The 13,913-nt window shown below is 49.0% G+C and overlaps 1 protein-coding gene across 5 annotated transcripts in view; it reads right to left on the bottom strand.

The window, feature by feature from the left end:
• The window catches only part of HIVEP3 (HIVEP zinc finger 3), a 522,650-nt gene that overhangs the window by 190,527 nt on the left and 318,210 nt on the right, over positions 1-13,913 (bottom strand). For 3 of the 5 annotated variants that reach the window (XM_030823601.1, XM_030823600.1, XM_030823603.1), the window contains one exon: positions 4,023-4,102. The exons of the other annotated variants lie outside the window; for them this stretch is intronic. The gene's annotated coding sequence lies outside the window, so the exon portion shown is untranslated. The remainder of the gene's footprint in view (positions 1-4,022; positions 4,103-13,913) is intronic. 5 annotated transcript variants of the gene reach the window in all.

Genomic DNA, 13,913 nt, shown 5'->3' on the forward strand with positions numbered 1-13,913 from the left:
GTAATCAGAAGAATACACAATAAGATGCTATGTTATATATTCCTATGAAATATATAAAATGATTAAATTGCATATGCTTATGACATGTGGTATATATGTGTGTGTGAATACATTTATACGGCTGGCTGGTGTTAAAGATCAACATTCTCCAACCCCGCATTGTACAGAAGAGACGGAGGCCCCAGGAGCAAAGCAGGAAGCAGAGAGGCAGATTTTCACTGAGGCTGGTGTTGCACTGGAGTTTCCCCAAGCCTTGCCCCACTTAATTCTGTAGTTGGTTTTATTCCCACTTGATGGAGATGGAAACTGAGGTACAGAGAAGTGAACTGATTCACTCAAAGATGACCAGCTCGGAAGCCATAGAGCCAAATTGCAACCCTAGCTTTCCACCCACAGCCCACTGAGCTTCAAGAAAGGAAGGCCCTTGAAAAAAGAACAGAACAAAACAACAACAAAAACGCCCTGCTCCTTGAAGCCTCAAACATTCAGAAAGCAACTCCTTAAGGGAGTGAGTTTTGAACTGTTTCCTGAGCGCCTCTAGGTGCACGCGTTTCTTAGCTCTGGGGGGCTCATGGTCGTCTTCCCAGAGCTGCCCATGGGAGCCTTTGAGAGGATGGGTAACAAATCATGACGTCGGGGCACAAACGGCACAGCAAATCCCAAGGTGGGACTGGCTGGCAGGTGTCAGGCCTTTGGGACAGGGTGAGGGGGAGCGAGTTGGCTGGAGAGGCTGCTGTCTAAACTCTCAGTCTTCCAGTGCTTTGGGAGGGGCAGCACCCCGCAGCAACGCCAGATGCCCTGATCTGAGGCCTTTGCTCCAGCTCCTCCCTCTGCGTGAGTGCCATCTCTATCCCCGTATGCTGCCCTCAGTCTTCCAGGGCCCAGTTCATCCAGGTATTTGTGCATTCTTATTGGTGAACACATTTTAATTGAAGGCCTGCTAGGTGCTAGAGCAAAAGACGTAGTATCAACCCTGTAGGTGCCTCTAGTGCTCAGAGGAAGGCTACCCAGGGTCATTCAAGCATAGACTCTGGGGCCAGACAGTCTAGGCTCACCCTGGCTAAGCCACTTCATAGCCCTGTGTGTTTGGGCCAGTCACAGTCTCTCTGTGCATCAGTTGTCATCTGTAAAAGAGAATGAAAACAGCACCTGCCTCATAGACTAGTGCAGGTGGAGTGTACATCTGTGTAAAGCTCTTAGAGAACAGTGCCTGGCATGTAGTAAGTGCTCAATAAACCTCAGTTGCTATAAACATTCTCATCATTACCCTCTGGTGCAGATTCCCTCCTTATGGTGCCCACCCTGCTTTTGTCCACTGGCTGCTACCTCCTGTACAGTCCCATAGCACTTTGAACACCCCTCCACGAGAGCACTGATGGGCATGCAGTATAGGTGTCTGAGGCCCTGTTCCCTCCTTCTCTCTACCTGGGTAGAGACTGAGTTTATTCGTCTCCATCCCAGCACCCAGCACAGATGTTATAACATCACCAGGGTTATGTCAGCATTTGCAGGTAATGTGTGCCCTCAACTCCAATCGAGAAAAGTCTTAGAGGCATTAGAGTTTGTCCATCTGGACTTATCACGGAGCTCATCCATGCTGCCCTTGAACTGTGGGGTCTGACCCTGGGTGTGACCTTCCCAATGAGAACCAAGTTGATGAGGGAGCTGTGTGCTAAGCTTCCACGAATGCTTCTCTGTGACAGGGAGTTCTGCTGGGCAGGACGTCGAAAACACCAACTACTGACACCCCACCACATCCTGGTGTTTCCCGTGCCATGCCTTTCTCCATCGGGGCCCCATGTCCCCGCTGCTGATCTAAGAACTCCCATGGATCCTTTGGGTGCCAGTGCTCCTGGCCCCACCCCCACAATGCTTCTCCTAGCCACAGCCCCCACTGAATGCAGCTTCCTCTCTCCTGGGCTTCTCCTGTTTCTGCCCTGGGCCTGTGGGGCTGCTCCCGCTCTCAGTGTGTGGCTGTTCCTTTGTCTATGTGTCCCTTCTGGAGAAGGGGCAAACTTGCTCTTGTTTGGGCCCCCAGTGTCCACCAATGCCAGGATCAGAGGGGCGTCAGGAAAGCTGTGCTGAGCGCACTTTTCAGAGGAAAGTCAAGCCCGCTGGCCTGACCTCCCGTTAAGGCATGCACGCTGACTGATCACACCACCTTCTGAACCCAAAACTCACAGGTGGCTCTAGGCCAGCCCTGCCCATCGGTTGCCACTCACTCCATCGCAGGGCTGAGTCGGCAGGAAAGCCCCGAAAGTAAGTGCTGAGCGTGTGGTGTGCACCGTGCTGGCCTCTCGCTCAAGCTCTTGTGTTTGACTCTGGCACCGCTGCGGGAGGTGGGTGTTCTATACAGAGAGGCCTTCCTGAGGCTCTGATGGTTCCACTGCTCCTCAAAGGAGGGGCAGGGCAGGGTTGGAGCAAGGCTCTCTTTGGCCCCAGAACCTACTCATTCTACACTCCTGTGAGACAACAGGTGTGAAAGTGTTCTGAGTTCTACCAACAGAGGAAACTGTAAAACCAGAGAATTGCCAGCTATTACCCACCACACAGAAACCACTCTAGGACAACCTTGCTATCAAGAAGAAGTCTTCAGGGGCCTTGGGAACAGCACTGAATCCTTACAGAATTGCTGCCCAGGAGGGGGTGGCCTATTGTCCTTCAGGGGCAGGAAAGGAGGAGAGTGAGCGGGAGCTGGACAAGCGGAAGAGAAGCAGCCCTGTGGCTGGAGTGGCAGCCCAACACAGGACGGGGCCCTGGGGACCTGAAAGGATGCAGAGGGATGCTGGAGTCTGTGAGAGCTGAGGCCACAGACACTTCTGCACGGGGTGTCCTGCCCTGGGCCCCTATTGAGGTTCTGCAGGTTCTGACATGTGCACCTCCTCTCATCTTGGCCTCCCCACCACCTTCCTCCCCACCCTCCCACACCCCGGTAGGGGCCTCTCTCAGAACCACAGGGCTGACTGTCTCCCTTCCCTGCTTGTGTAGGACCCAGCCCGAGCTCCTGGGTAACTTCAGAGTCCTGCTGCTCTCTTGGCCTCACTCCCACCCTCCTCCTCTTGGGCCCTGCATCCCAGCGACTCCACTGCTCCACTTGCTGTCCCTTCGGCTCAGAATGCTCTTCTTCCATTTTTCACCTGGTGAACTTCTATTCATCCTTCAAAGCCCAGTTCAAGTGTCACCTTTAAATTATCTTCCTTGAGCTACCCCCACAATGAAACCCCGACAGAATAGAGCCCTCCTGCCTTCACAGGTTTTGCTGTTCTGTGGCTATTTGCACATCGATCTCCTCCACTGGAGCAGAAGCTTTTTGAGGACAATGCCATGATTTGTTCATCTCTGTGCCTCAGTGCCCAGCACAGAGGATAGAGCACAACAGGCAATAAATGACGTCCTGATGACGAGGTCATGAGAGGGCAGGCATGGGGCTGGTGATTGCATCCGAGTTTGACTTCCAGCAGCGTTTACTAGGAGGAATACAGGCCCCTCCCCAAAATGCACTCATACACATATATGGTGAACACACAGCCCAGTCCAGGATCTCTGTGACTGCAAAGTCCATGGAGCAATCAAACAGGAGACTGAGTTCTAAGGATGTGGTACACAGCTGCAGTGTCAGCCCCACTGTCCTCCCCAGAGCCCAGGGCCTTGGCTTGAGCCCTGCTGGCTTCACCGAGTCCCACTCCCTCACTTTGCAGACAAGGAAACAGAGACCCAGAAAGGAGGTGCTTGCTTGAGATTTTCCTGAGCAATAAAGGCAGGCCTGGGGTCAGAAGCCTTTCCCTTGGCTCCTGGCCCAGGACTCTCCATCACCATATGCTGCCATTTGCAGAAATGCCAGCTGCAGGACTCGGGACATTTGGGTGGCTTTTTCCCTAAAGTGTCGGTAGCGTGTGGGGCCCCATTCTCCTGCCCGAGGCTAAGGTCATTCCTGTCTACCTCCTGGCCTCAAAACACAGCCTAATGGCCTTTGGGCTGTGCTGAAACTGCCCTGTGTCCTGTGGGGGATGGGGAGGGCTCACCTGCCAAAAACCAGCCGTGGTCTCATGGTCGAGATGTGTCAGAGATTTCTAGAGCTTGGAGAACTGTGTTGGAGGGAGGCCTGTGGGAAGTAGAGAAAGTGAGAATATTATGCCACTGCCATCTGTCAACTTCCATCTGAGTCTGAAAAATGTACCCTAAAATGGTGAGCACACAGCCTTGCTGAAAGCAAAGCCCCAACCACCACCCCTTCTCCAACATGGTTATGACGAGGTCAAGATCAGGTCCCTGCGGATGAAACCACAGCCTCAAAACCCCAGTACAGAGCTGAAAGTCACAAGTTGTCTGCCCCTGGGAACCCCACAGGTATGCTGGTCCTGTGCTCAGGCCTAAGGCTGGAGGAACTCCCCCTTTCAAACACTCCTCTGGGAAAACACCCTTTGTGGGTTCCCTAAGCACTGTTCATTGTAATTCACTCTTTCTTGCTTTCATTATTCATTCATTCATGTAAGCATTCAACAGCCATTTGGGAAAGTTGTTAGGTGCTGGCATCAGGTCCTCATAGAGATGAAGTCTCTGAGTGTGACAGCCTAGATCCAGTAAGAAAGGCATGCGTAGACCCAGGACAAATGCCACAGGCTAGTGGGTTGCCTCCCTTCTCCAAGTGACCTCTGTGCCAGGTGCTGGGCAAAGCACTTTGGTTAAGCCGTGCAGGATGGCAGAATGTTCCTACCATTTTGGGTACAAGGACCTCTCTTTGTATGAAATTATTTCTCCAAACTCCTCCTGATGGTAACTGTATACCTATTATCTTCTCGTTGAGAAAATAAACAATACGAAAGTTACAATGAACTAATGCTTTACAATTAACTTGTATCTTAGTAATTACAGCACCACTACATATATTTAAATTACGGTTGGACACGTACTCATTTGAGACATGTTATTTATGTCTTCTGGGCTTAAGGCTTTGAGCCCTTGGGGATCCATTCATTCAATATTCATTCATTCAACAAACATTTATGGAGCATCTCTGAGGTGTCCAGCCCTCTGGTTCAAAGGTTAGGGATCCTGGTTCAAGAAGGAGCTGCAGCTCTGCAGTGAGGTACACTTAAGCTTAAGCCCAGGTAACACTGGATGTGTGCCCTTAGGGAGGCCATCTGGTCTTCCTCCAGCTCTGAGTCCTCAAGAGTAAGATGGAGATGTAATCCTGACATTGCAAAGTTGTTATGAGGAGCAAATGAGATAGTAGAAAGCACCCAGGTAAGGGCCTGGCACAAAGCAGAAGCTCAACAAATGGGCACCCGAGGATTATCATCATCACCATCATCCCCATCAACATCAACATCATTACTATCAACAACAGCAGCAGCAGCACCACCACCACCGTCTTGCTTCCCTTCTCTTACTGAACCTTCAGAAGCCTTTCCTTGTCCCTCTACTAGGGTATACAGTAGTTTCTACCTTATAATAGAGTTATTTGTATCCACACTTATAATACCTTATAATAGAGTTATTTGTATCCACATTTTCTTTCTTTGGTTCATGCCCAGCTCTGTAATTTCAGAGTTGCGTGAACTTAGGTAAGTTATTTAACCTCTCTGAATTTGTTTCCCCATATGTAAAATGGGAACTGTATTTTTAGTAATTCATTGAATTGTAATGACTAAATGAACTGATGTACATAAAACCTCAATACAGCCTCTGTCATGTGGTAAATGCTCAGATATTGCAGGTTATTATTGTTCATGTTATTGTTATTATTATTACCATTATTATTAATACAATTTCTCCTCCTGGCCTGTGAGCCCCTAGGGGCATAGTCCATTGAAAATTCATTTCTGTCTCCCCACGGAGTCTAGCACAAGGCCGGTCTCCCAGCAGACATTAATAAATGATTGCTAAAACAGTCTTGGAGCTTCACAGAAATCAAGTGCAAAATAACTCAAGGGGCATGGTCAAGGGTAAAGAGCCTTGTTAGGACCCTGAAAAAACTCCAACAGATGTCCTGAAGGGAGCTCTTTGTCACCCATGGAGCCAAGCTGCAGGACTGCTAGGACCATTCATTCATTCATTCATTCATTTATTCATCGTACTGACACCCAATTTTCACTTTGGTTGACTAACAAACCCTTGCCCAGTGCTTTTTCCTATTGTGAAATCTTGTTTCCATCTGCCACCGCATTTAGTCTCCACGAAAATTTTGAGAAGAAGATAGAATAGGTACATTACTGACAATCCATTCTGTAAATAGATGAAGGCCCAGAGAGGTGACAAGGCTTGACAAAGGACATACAGCTGTCAAGGCCACAGTGGGACATGGACCAAGGTTCTGCTCATGATCTTCACTCCTTCCTGCTGGCACGTTCCAAATCCAGGATCATTCATTCCTGATTCTCATTGTCCAATTTGCTTCTCAGCAAATAAAACTGAATTAAATTATTTTTGGTGTTATTTTAACATGACTGTTGGAAAAGAAAGACTGTAAATTCCATAAGGGCAGAGACTATGAGAGCCCTAACAGTGTGGGGGCAGGTAAATGTACGAACTCTGATCCCAGACTGCATGCGTCCGAATCCTGATTCTGATACTTAATAGCTGTGGGACCTTGGGCAAATTACTTAACCTCTCTGTGCTTCAATTTCTTCATCTATAAGGAAAGGATAATAATAGCTATCTATAGGGTTGTTGTGAGGATTAAGTGATCTAATCCATGTACAATCCCTAGAACAGTACCTGGTGCACAGTAAGGGTTAGTTGTAATTATTATTTGTATCATTATTTGTGACGTATCTCCTGTACCTAGCATAAGACCCAACACATAAAAAATCCCTAATAAATATTTATTGGATTGTTGAATGGATAAAATACTTTCTGTAAAGAAGTAAGTATCTATGCTTTAAGTATTATTAAATATCTATGCTTAAGTATTATTGAGCAAGGCAAAAGAATAGCTGAAGCTCTGGCCCCAAAGAAGCTGGAGTCCCCCAATTCCTTGCTCACAGATCTAGGCGGGAGGAGATTCGTGATTCCAGGATTCAAAGGCCTGTCCACCAACTGGCAGGAAATGTGGCTCGTGGTTAGGAACACAGGTTTTAGAGTCAGACACTTAAATTCAAGTCCTCACTCTTGTTCTGTCACTCACTAGTTGTATACTTACCTCCTGTACTTGCCTCAGTATCCTCATCTGTAAAATGGGAATACTCACACCTACCTTGAAGGAATGTTGGGTGGATTAAATGTCACATGCAGGAGGTGAAGCTTCCTGCACCTGGGCCCAGTCCACAGCCATAGTAACAATGAGCTTACAGGATCAACAGCAGCTCGTCCTATGGGCCAACTCATTCTGTGCTAAGCATCGCTTCCACCGCTCTCTCCCTCACATGGGATTTGGGAGCCTTCACCAGGGATGGACTCATTTGCACAGCCCAGGCTCCACCTTCTAGGCCAAAAGGCTGCTATGAAAAGGCAGATTCTCTGTTTGGCTTCAGCATGAACTGGGCTCTGTGGAGGCGAGACAGATGCTTAGGAAGTGGGCTCCTGGGAAAGGTGGTCTCCAGAGAATCAGCTTAGAGAGTTCCTTGCAAGCACCAGTGCCAGCAACTAGCAGCCTGTATGTAGCTGCCTGGGTCAGTCCCAGTCCCTGTGGTGGCTACAGACCCTTCCTTTACTCTGTTTCTCCCGCTAAGACCCCAAGGCTGGCAGCCTGTCCTGCTTATGGGAAGGAGCTAACATCCATTGAGCCAGAAGCTTTAATTCTTTGCCTCGTTGACACTTCACAATGAGTCTGCGGTGGGCACTTGAATCTTGCCACATACCAGCCGTGAGACCCTGGGCAAACCATTCAGCTGCCCATGTCTGTTTCCTTATCTGTGAGCACATGTCAATATCCTTGTTCATTAGACCCATTTTGCAGAAAAGGAAGCTGAACCATAGAGAGGGAAAGGCATTGTCAAGATCATAGACCTAATAAATGACAAAGCTGGAGCTGTTTGACTTCAAAGTTCCATGCGTTCATTCATCCATCAATTATTATTTCAGAGCCTACCATGTGGTGGGCACTGGATCCATAGACTCTTTTTAAAAATATTCATATTATCAATTTCCCACTGCTCCTAAGACACCAGTATGCAAGGCAATTCAACTTAACAAAGACATCAAGTCCTTCTACGTGCCCAGGCACTGTGCGAGGTTCTGGTATAAAGGATCACACTGAACCCTCATGACAATCCTGTGCAGTTGACCTTTTTGCGCCCTTTACAAATGACAAAATGGGTAATTCAAAGAGGCAAGAGAACGTGTCCAGGCTCACCCACGGAGCCTGGATGGACGCCTATGCCCACGTGATGCCAAAACTCACTTCCTTCCCTTCCCACCATGTTTCTTTCTCTCCAAGATGCTCTCATCTCCCCATCCTGGCCTGGCCTGCAATGACGCAGCCTCTGGAAGTTCCATCAGTATCCCTGGCAGAAGGTGTTCTCCATTCAGCAGAGAAGGATAGCTGTCAGCCCTACCAGCCTGTGCCATCCACACTGGATCTTCAGGACTCTGCTTCTCCCTGGCTCCTTCCACTCCCTGAACTTGACCCCAGGATGACAGACCTGTAAAACCCAGAAACTTGTTTGCTTGTATCTTGCCTACTTCCAAAAAGGATGTGAGGAAGGTTAAGGAACAAAAGTGAAGACCGAGGCTCAAAACACTGGACAAAAGCAAAATCCAGATGTAAAAGAGCAGGGGGTGCTGGAAGCAAATGTTTTGAAGGACACTGCCTGGCGCTCACAGGGTGTGAGGAAATGGGTGCTCTCACATCGCTGCTGGTAGTGAAAATAGACAGAGTGCAACTTCAGAGCGTGCATCAAGAACTTTGCCTCACAAATATCCACACTTCTGGGCGTAGTCATCCCAATTCCCAGGAAGACAGTCTAAGAAAAAAAATTCTAAGCAAGTTCCATGCAGTCTTACTTCTAATACTGAGGCATTGAATACCGACAACAAATCTAAGTGCTAACACAGGGAAAGGGCTAACACACCATTGAAAACTAGGGTACAGCTATATCAGGGGTTGATAGCCTGCAGTACAAATCTAACTGGTAGCCTGTTTTTGTAAATAAAGTTTTATTGGGACACAACCATGCAAACACATGGAAAGGGTTAACCTACCATTGAAAATTAGGGTACAGCTATATCAGAGGTTGACAGCCTGCGGGACAAATCAGGGTACATGTGCAAGTTTGTTACATGGGCATATTTTGTGATGCTGAGGTTTGGGCTTCAAATGATCTCATTGCCCAAGTGTGAACATAGTACACTATAGGTAGTTTTTCAACCCTTACCCTCTTTCCTCCCTGTCCCCTTTTAGGATCCCCTGCGTTTATTTTTCTCATCATTGTGTCCGAATACACGTGTTTTATTTTTATTTATTTACTTGTTTTTTTTGAGATGGAGTCTTGCTCTCTTGTCCAAGCTGAAGTGTGGTCTCAGTTCACTGCAACCTCCACCTCCCAGGTTCAAGACATTTTCCTGCCTCAGCCTCCCTAATAGCTGGGATTACAGGTGTGCACCACCACACTGAGCTAATTTTTGTATTTCTAGTAGAGGCAGGGTTTCAGCATGTTGGCCAGGCTGGCCTTGAACTCCTGACCTCAGGTGATCCACCCACCTCGGCCTTCCAAAATGCTGGGATTACAGGCGTGAACCACCATGCCAGGCTGGAATACACGTATTTTAAAAAGAGAGATGCCTAGCTGAATACGCTCTGGGCGTATTAGTGGCCACAGTAAAGAGTAAAGATGGGTTTTAATTGTCTGGCAGTAGGAGGGGACCAGGAAACCAGGAAAGTCAAACTCTCCTGGCCCAGATTTTGGAGAGGAATTAGTCACCAGGGTCTTTGTTTCAAGGAGTTTCTGAGCAACACAATGGACAACTTTCTCTATCGTTCTGCCGATGTGCTGAGGTGTAGCCCACATAGACAGCAAGTCCTGGTTATTGGTCCTCTAACAATGTCAAAGAAAGAATGTTAAGCTATCGTTCTATAAAGGCAATTCACTCAGTGGCCAGGGTGATATAGGAGTTCAGTTCAAAGAAAATATTGCAGAATCTTGTAGAAAAAAGCATCAATGTATCTAGCTGACCAGTGAGTTTTAGCCAGAGAATCTTTTCTTAGAAAATAACCCTTAAATTGCAGATCAGCGTGTAAGACAGATAAAGGCAGGGTACTCTGGTAGAAGCTGAGCTGGTGAGCTGGGTATATTTCAATGCTGCTCCCCTCAGCTCCCCCGGGGCTGCCCCTTGAAGGGGTTCTGCAGGACCTCTGGGGCTTCTTAGAGTCCGGCTGGTGAACTGCTACATTAGACCATCCCCAGGGCACCTGCTTCATCCCTGGTCTTTTGCCAAGTCGAGGGCACTGGCAGGAGAAGCAGAGGATACTCTGCTACCCACAGAAGGCAGAACCATGTCCTCTGGAAACCAGAACTACCATGAGGGCAATGACAAGATTTCGCTGTGAAAATTAAAAAGTGCAACTTATGATTATGCTTCCATGGAAGGCCTTGGGTGGGGCAAGAAAGGACTTACCCTCTCTCGGATGGCAGTTCTGGAGCAGCTTCAAGGCTCTTAAAGGGCCAAGGCTGAGGCTCAAGTCCCGGTACTGGGAAGGGTGAGGAAGGTCTCTGGCGGGTGGATACGCCTAGAGGACAAATGTGTGAACCAAGGTCTTGGATCCATTTTCATTCCAAGAGGGAAGAACAAGAAGCCTATTGGGAGTGGGGTGTAGATGGTACAGTGAAGTCACTAAGAGGGGGATCTGGGGTCAGATTTGAATCCTGCTCTGCTACTTATTAGCTGTGCCCATGAGAAAGTTACTGACTCTTTCTAAACCTTAGTTTCCTCATCTGTAGAAAAGGAAAATGAAAGCCATATACGATAGAGTTGTTGGAAGAATAAAATGATTTACTGCATGCCAAGTGCTTAGCACCTTACCTGGCCTAATGAATACATGCTCAATAACGGTTTGCTATCTGCAGCAATAGACCTGGCCAAGCCGAACCCTGGCCTGTCAGGGGTCAGTAAGCCTGGGGTTTGACCTTTAATTCATGCAGGCTTGAAGAAAGATTCAGGGATGTTCCGGGGCTGACACCAGTTTCCTGTGGCTGATGAACAGAAGACTCGTTAGAATTTCTAGAGTGACTGGGAGATGCCAGGAGGGGCCATCCCCCAGGTGAGTGCACAGGGAGCCTCTAGAAGGATTCGATGGAATTCTCTGCCCTATCAGGGTGACATTAGGGAGGGACTACCTTTGTGGGGACCTGAGAGTGCTCATGTGCCTCCTGCTCTGAGTGACCAGCCCCATGCACTTGAGATTCTGCATCGTTTACCTCCACATGGGAAGGCATGCCAGGCAATCTGTGCTCTGTCTCTGTGTCAAGCATCATGTGCTACCGTGGTGGGCATTTGTTGACTTTTGCCCACTCGGCACCCCTTCTCCCCATTTTGGCAATAGCATTCTGATTTCATTTGGGGAAATCAGCTCTCCTGCTCTTGGTGGACAGTAAATCAGGGCTTCCTGCTTCCTCACAACCAAGGGGAGGGCATGAGCCTGAGCCAGGCATCTCAGATGCTCTTTGCCAGGCCCTGACTCTGCGAGCTCATTCTTCCATCTCTGTGGCCATGACAAGACCACTTCTGATTAGTTCCTGTTTTCTGGTCCCTGGAGGGGCCCTGGATCCTTTTCTGAGTCTGCTTCTTCAGCCTTCCTGTCAATTCCATAAGATTCTCATTATCCTTCTGATATATTCCCTCTTTGCTTAAGTTATCTCAAGTCAGCTTCTGTTGCTTACACTGAAGAGCCCTAATGGATTCCGAGAGGAGTAAGTCAAATGGCTTCCTTTGGCACAAAAGGCTATGACCAGGAGCTCTGGCACCAAAACTGCAAACGAGAAAACTTCAAGTTAAGTACTAGAAGCAACCTAGTAGCCATGTCATCCCCCATGTCTTCTCTGCTGTCGGAGGCTGCTTTTATTGGGGTGAGCTCAGAACTGAATGAAACTCCATTCCATTTTCCAGTGATTGGCTCATATCACTCAGTTCTGGCCAGCTGGGTCAATTACTCCAATTTTAGAGTTAAGGGAAGCCTTTCTCAGGGGTTCTGGGAAAGAGTTTCTTTGCTAATAAAAAGAGAATCTGGGGAAGATGTTCCTCTTCTGCACCCCCTACCACCACATGGCATATGGCCCTGGACTGTGCCAGCTACCCACGGCCTTGGGTGATGACACTGCACCTATGGAGGTGAGGCTGGCCAAGGGGGAAGCTGGAACATGCCTGGATCCTGGATGTCTGGGCTGTACGTTTTTCAGCTTTTGAACCACCCCTACCTCCACTCTTTGGAGTCAAACCCCTATTGTGTAAGCCCCTTGTAGTTAGCTTTCTGTTACCTGCAGCCCAAAGCCTCCTAATACCCAAGCAAGCTTTAAACCTGGGAATGGGCACCCCAGCAGCAGGCCAGGACAGCTGCATCTGGGTCATGTCAGGTGGAAGCCCGGAGAAAGGAGCATCCAGTGAGTGGGGCAGGCCTGTGGTGGATCCAAGCAGGGCCATTCACGGGTGGGACAGAGGTAGCCTCCAGGCAGTAGCAATCTCTGAGGTCAGAAGAAAGGCAGTGCCATTTCCTGACAATCTTCCTTGTTTAGGTCAGGAACCCAGCCTGTAGCTTGAGGACATGGAGGACAGAACCCAGCCCCAAGTGGGGTTTGGGTGGAACGGTGATCGCCAGTCAGGGGCTCACTGAGGACTGGAGTTCACGTGGAGCTCTGGCTTTGTAGATCATTGGAGTCTTAGGCAGGGAAATTGAGGCAGAAAGAGGCAAATCCAGTTATGCTGAGTCACTGACACGGCAAAGTTTAGGCGAGGGTGCAGCTCAGTAACCCCCACCCTCCACCACCATCCATAGGAATGCCAGATGCAGAGTTCAGGGCAATCGGGCCAATTGCAGCTTCTGCTGGCCCACTGGGAACTAAGATTCTGCCGGCTTTAGCCAGGTTCGGCTCAGGTGATGAATAGGCACTTTGGAGGGACGTGTCTCGAGTGGGGCAGGGGGAGGTAGGGACTTTTGGTTAAGAATCCACTTCCACCAGGAGCTGAGAAAGCCCTAGGGAAGTTTCTACCTGTGCCAATCTGAGTCAACATGCAAGCAACCCTAGTGCCCGAAGAGAGCTCTACTCAAGTTCAAGGTGATAACAGCTGGACCAACACTCTGCCCTCCATTCCATTCTTCGTGCATCAGCCAGGGGATTTGTCACTTCCTCCTGCCGCATTTCTCATCTGCACACTCTGCCTCTTCAGAGCTCCCACCCCCCCTCTCCTAGCACAGGGCAAAACCCCAAAATAGTCCCTGGGGGTCATTTTCAGGGCTGGAAAGATTCTAAAAGTGTACACTCTTCATGTGACCAAAAGGAAAACAGAAGCACAGAGAAGAGCAAGGGTGTTCTGTCATCCTGCTGTGTGACCCAGGGCAGCCAACACCAGCTCTAAGGTCGTGCCAGCTCTGACATCCCACGGCTCTGCTTCAAAAGGACAAGCACATGTGAAGTGGTCAATGAATTCTTCAGAGCCTTATGGAATGGCTCCAACTCTAAGCCCTCAGTGAGGGTCTGACTCTCCTCTCCCCCATCTCTTCTCTTCCAATGGCTGGTCCCCTGCGCCAACTGGCCAGCACAGTCCTACCCCTTGCTCTCAGCCCGGTCCTCCCTCTCACAATGAGGGGCATCTAAAGAGCCCCCGCCCAGGCTTCCCTGCCCTAATATTGTGTCCTGTGTCTAGAAACTATGTGCCTGTCTTGTTCCCAAGGCCAAGCACCCACCTTATTCCTGGGCACTGGTGCTGTGTCCTGCCGTGGCCTCACACCCGAAGCCTGACTCCCCAGTCCCTGTGGCTGTGCA

Source organism: Nomascus leucogenys, chromosome 12, assembly GCF_006542625.1.
Source record: "Nomascus leucogenys isolate Asia chromosome 12, Asia_NLE_v1, whole genome shotgun sequence".
Lineage (NCBI taxonomy): Eukaryota > Metazoa > Chordata > Mammalia > Primates > Hylobatidae > Nomascus > Nomascus leucogenys.